Consider the following 4,930-nt stretch of genomic DNA (forward strand, 5'->3'; position numbering starts at 1 on the left):
TGTCATACTTCTTGCATATGAACTCAGCTCCAACCTGCAGCCCTGCCCTCCCCACCACGAGTTTCTTCCTCCTGGCTGTAGGTACCAACCTGGCTGTGCTGCAGAAAGTAATGTCCAAAGTCACGGTGGCACAGTCACCCAGAATCTCACCACCCTTGAAATCACTGGAAAGCAAAGTGCAATACAGACACTGTACTTAAAAATCCATGCACCACATCCTGCTTCTGTATTAAAATATGTTAAATTTTCCTAGACCAACAGGTACTTAAACACACTGTACAAAGCAGCCGGAATTGTTGTGGTAGTTTGGATCCCATGGTTTTCAATAAGAAAAAAAACAAGTCTTGGCTGTTGAGCTCATCAAGGGAAATAAACAGTCCCAGTACAATACATTTATTAATTTACAAGATTTCCTGCCTGAATGCTCAGGTAAAACTGGGTTCTTAACATGCACAGCTACACAAAGAGACTATTTGGATGTGTTTTATTGATCTGGATCTTATTAAAGTTAGTGTCTTCATTGAGAATTCTTGCAGGTAAAATGTCTCAGCCCACAGACTCTCCTGAGACTCCACAAGCTGAATCTTTTTGTAACTGGCTATTTTTCATTACAACTGATTTAATGTTCCCCCTGAGCTACTGATTCCTCTCTTGTTTTGATACTGTTCTATATTCAGGTGATATCTCAGATCTCTGAAAGCATCTTGGTAGCTCTTTCTCAGCGTCACTTCCTGAGAAAACTGAGACATTTTTCTTGGTTTCAATAATTTAAGTGAAAATTTCCCTGAGCTTGCTCTAATTGATATGAACAAGAACCAATGGAGGAGCAGCGGTTTCTCACCAGTCTGTATATTCAGCTCCAGGCTGCTGCCTTTTAAGCTCCACTGGCTTTTTCCAAGGAAAATGAAAGGAGTGTTGCAGAGAATTGCTTTGTGTACATGGCCCTTAACTCTGTTCTTACTCTTCAGCAGTCACAGCCCTTCAGACCAGAACACTCCCTCTGGTCCAAGGTCTTGTGAAGGACAGGGCAGGGACCTTGGAAGGAGTTACTTTACTGGGAAGGGCTCAGTCTCCTTAAAAATTGTGGAATTCTGCTGCTGACCTTTAAAAGGCTTCGCTTTAAATGTTAATGGGACTTCTGGGAGAAAAATGAAGAATCTGGTAGGAATTGTTTAACTTAGCACAAATCTGAGGAGAATGAAGAAAATTCTTATATTTGTCTCAACAAATCCAGCCCCATCTGCCACAGCTGGCAGCTGCCCCCAAACTGGAACACAAAGAGATCCTGACTCTGAATCTGGATCCAGTCCTGGGGAGATTCCTTAAGGAAGAGAGCACAGGCCTGTCTGATTTACTGGGCTTCAGCCTGAACACCCCATTTATGGGACACCCAGAGTCCTGTAGGGAAATTTTAGAGAAATAAGTGGTGACTTGATCTCATAAAGGATTTTAATTTCTCCTTAGTTTTCACAGAAGGGAAATGATGCGTTTCCAGGGAAGACAGAAGGGCACAGGTTTTCCATGGTAGATTTTCCACGTACCACATGCCTTAGGCCACTGAGCTAAAATCTCATTAGAGACAGCACAGCGTCTTCCCTGCTGCCAAATGATGTTTATTTACCACTGGGACAAAATGGGTAATAGCAGAAAATACTGAAGAAGCAATATTAGCTCATTAATTTATATTCAGTAATAAAAAGCTCTTTTTCTTCTGGAATGTTTCCCTCATTAAAACTAAGGCTCAGGGTAGGTTTTCCAGGCAAAATGCTGTGAGGAAAGGTCCCCCATGTCCCATCCCAGAGGAATTCACATTGCGTGGCTGAGGCTCTCAGTGGGTTAAGTGGGCACAGATCTGAAAATCACATCTGAAAATCACCCCTGAGCTCTGTCAGCTGATGTATGGAAAATACATGTTTATTTAAACCAAAACTAGTAAATTGTGTTTTCTTAGTTGATGTTTATAATTATTTTCTTTACTCTTTACATACAAGCATAATAATGTGTTTCTCATCAGGTCCACTCACTAATATGTAGGCAGGGGACTCTCTACTCTTGATATAACTAATTGACAGAGAAACAGGTTTTTAAAGCTCAGTTTCTACATTTTACGGGTTATACCACACTTGCACATTCAGGAGGAGGATTAGAGATAATATTGTTTAAGCTTTTATCAGGTTTTGAGATAGGTGATATACTGCTGGGAGCTACTCTTAATTTATATAATTTATATAATTCAGACAGATACTGCCTTCAGGAAAAGAACCATATTCACTCTTAATGCAGGCCAGGCAGGTCTATCTTTATTTTCATCGAGCACACACGTGTGTTAGAAGTGACTTTATGCATTAATGCCACTGTATGAGCAGTATTTGACAGGAAGTAATGTTGTATAAATGACAAAACACGTCGACAACCTGCTGTTTGAGCAGCTCAGCCCTCTAGCTTCTGTCCTCACATTTCTAGAATATTGTTCATCCTCAGGCATTGGTGAGGGTATCAACACAGACCTTTTTACTGACGGTAAGTGCGTCTGTCCGAATGCTGCAGATTAACTAAGGATGTCCCATTAAACATATTAACTACTGCATTTTTTCACTAGCAACCACGAAGAAAATACGTCTTAACAAACCGTGTTCACTGGCCAAAATACCAGTAAGACCCTGTTACCACTTAAGACTTCTGTTTTACTGAGAAACAAGGACTTCAGCTTAAAAATCTGATGAGAAAACAGGTTAGGATATAAGAGAAATGCACTAGTACTAATAAACTTTTTACATTTGACACATACTGTATTACAAAGACAATATCCTTGTAAGACCATTAATTGCTGGGCCATAGGTGACTTCTGTCTAGGTTACTAACTAGCTAATAAACCTTGTATAGAGCCTTTTTTAGATAACGCTTCCATGTATGAAAATGTATGACACCCTTGTACTATGGCTTGCACTTTACTTGCATTAAACTGTGAAGTAGGCTGTAGTAATGTCTTTGTATATTCAGGGGTTGAAATGCCAAAGCACTGGAGTATCGTACTGCTGGTGTTCAACCTGTCCCACGTGTGTTCTGCAAACCCCACGGACTCAAACCTTTAGCAAATAACGCTCTGGGGTCTCCATGGTCTTTGTTTCTTTGTAAATAGAAACATTCTTACTGTTTCTGTAGCAATAGGAGGTTCTAAACCAAACTTTCACTAGGACTGTTTTCAATAACAAAAAAAAAAAAAAGAAAAAAAAAGAAAAAAAAAGAATAAATCTATAGCGCCTTGTATAAAAATCATGGAGACTCCATGACCTGTGGGCATTTTTGTTTACAAGCAGTATGTATATATGTATTAGAGGCAGAACTGTTATTTATCACAAAGTTATGTTGTGGATGACTCTTTCTTAAACAAAAAGATGTTCTCTGTCATTAAGAAAAAGTAAGTATTTTAGAGCCATCTTGAGATGTTTGAAGCGTCAAGCTTCAAATACGAGCAATCTTCCATGTTTCAGCCTTGTTTTTCTAACCAGAACTGAGAGGTAATGGCAAACCCCCTGTCCATGCCAGGGAAAACGTCAGAGTTGTAAGTTTTTTGAGCATTCTGCAACTTTTCTATAATGCCCACCTTGCTTAAGCGCTTTTCTGAGCAGATACTCCACAGTAAATCCTCAGCTCACAGATGCTACAGAGACAAAATTAACTGCTTAGACTAATACAGGTCAAACAAGGTTTCAACCCCTGGATAATACAGTATTTCTTCAGTTTCCCAACAGTATTTTTAATTTTATACTTGTCTATGTTGAGAGATGACCCAATAGTTTCTATAGGCAACGAAAATTAGGTTTCTTTTCTTCCCTCTTTCCAGATGAGTTCTGTGTGAATTACTGTAACCGGCTGCGTTTTTTCTATCACAGATTATTAACTTGTTAACTTTTTGTGTGTCTACAATGAAAATTTATGAATGGAAAACTTCACTGTGTGTTGCTCACTGGGCATATACCTCATGGTACATTGCACAGACGTGTAAGTTGTAAGTTGCACTGCAACATTAAAAAAAAAGGAACATATTGCTCTTTTTTCAAAGATATTAACTTATTTAAGAGATATAGTCTGTACATTATTAAAAAAGAAAAGGAAAAAAAAACATTTATTCTTCCTAAATTCAAACAAAGCTTTTGTTTTGGGAGGGTTAAAAAAAAAAAAACAAACAAAGTTGTAAACTTCAGTTGTAAATTTGGACTTCAATAAACGAATTATCTGCACTTAGATTGTGTGTTTAAGGATGTTTGTGGGGGTTTATATGTGATCCCGGCTGACGGAGATCCCGCCACGGCCGAGAGCGATCCCTGCCCGCTCTAAGGTTGATCCCTGTCCTCCTGAGGGCGATCCCGGCTGAGGGCGATCCCTGTTCCCCTGAGGGCGATCCTTGTTTCCCTGAGGGCCATCCCGGCTGAGGGCGATCCCTGTCTGCCTGAGGGCCATCCCGGCCGAGGGCGACCCCTGTTCCCCTCAGGGCGATCCCGGTCGAAGGCGATTCCTGTTCCCCTCAGGGCGATCCCGGCCGAAGGTGATCCCTGTTCCCCTAAGGGTGACCCTGGTTGAAGGTGATCCCTGTTCCCTTAAGGGTGACCCTGGCTGAAGGCGATCCCTGTCTGCCTGAGGGCGATCCCGGCTGAGGGCGATCCCTGTCTGCCTGAGGGCGATCCCTGTTCCCCTCAGGGCGATCCTGGCTGAGAGCGATCCCGGCTGAGAGCGATCCCTGTTCCCCTAAGGATGACCCTGGCTGAAGGCGATCCCTGTCGCCCCGAAGGCGATCCCTGTCGCCCCGAAGGCGATCCCAGCCCCGCCTGATAGCAACCCCGGCCGAGCGCTCTCCCCGTCCCCCTGAGGGCGCTCCCGCCCCGCCCGATCGCGATCCCGCCCCGCTGCCCGAGCCCCGCCCGGCGCGGCC

The 4,930-nt window shown here is 42.6% G+C and overlaps 1 protein-coding gene across 1 annotated transcript in view; it reads left to right on the top strand.

The window, feature by feature from the left end:
- Positions 1-1,409, top strand: part of LOC116793858 (connector enhancer of kinase suppressor of ras 2-like) — a 171,947-nt gene extending 170,538 nt beyond the window's left edge. Inside the window, exon 25 of the transcript XR_004359608.1 lies at positions 1,397-1,409. The gene's annotated coding sequence lies outside the window, so the exon portion shown is untranslated. The remainder of the gene's footprint in view (positions 1-1,396) is intronic.
- Positions 1,410-4,930: the final 3,521 nt, after the last annotated feature.

This window comes from Chiroxiphia lanceolata, chromosome 14 (genome assembly GCF_009829145.1).
Source record: "Chiroxiphia lanceolata isolate bChiLan1 chromosome 14, bChiLan1.pri, whole genome shotgun sequence".
NCBI classification, from domain to species: Eukaryota; Metazoa; Chordata; class Aves; order Passeriformes; family Pipridae; genus Chiroxiphia; species Chiroxiphia lanceolata.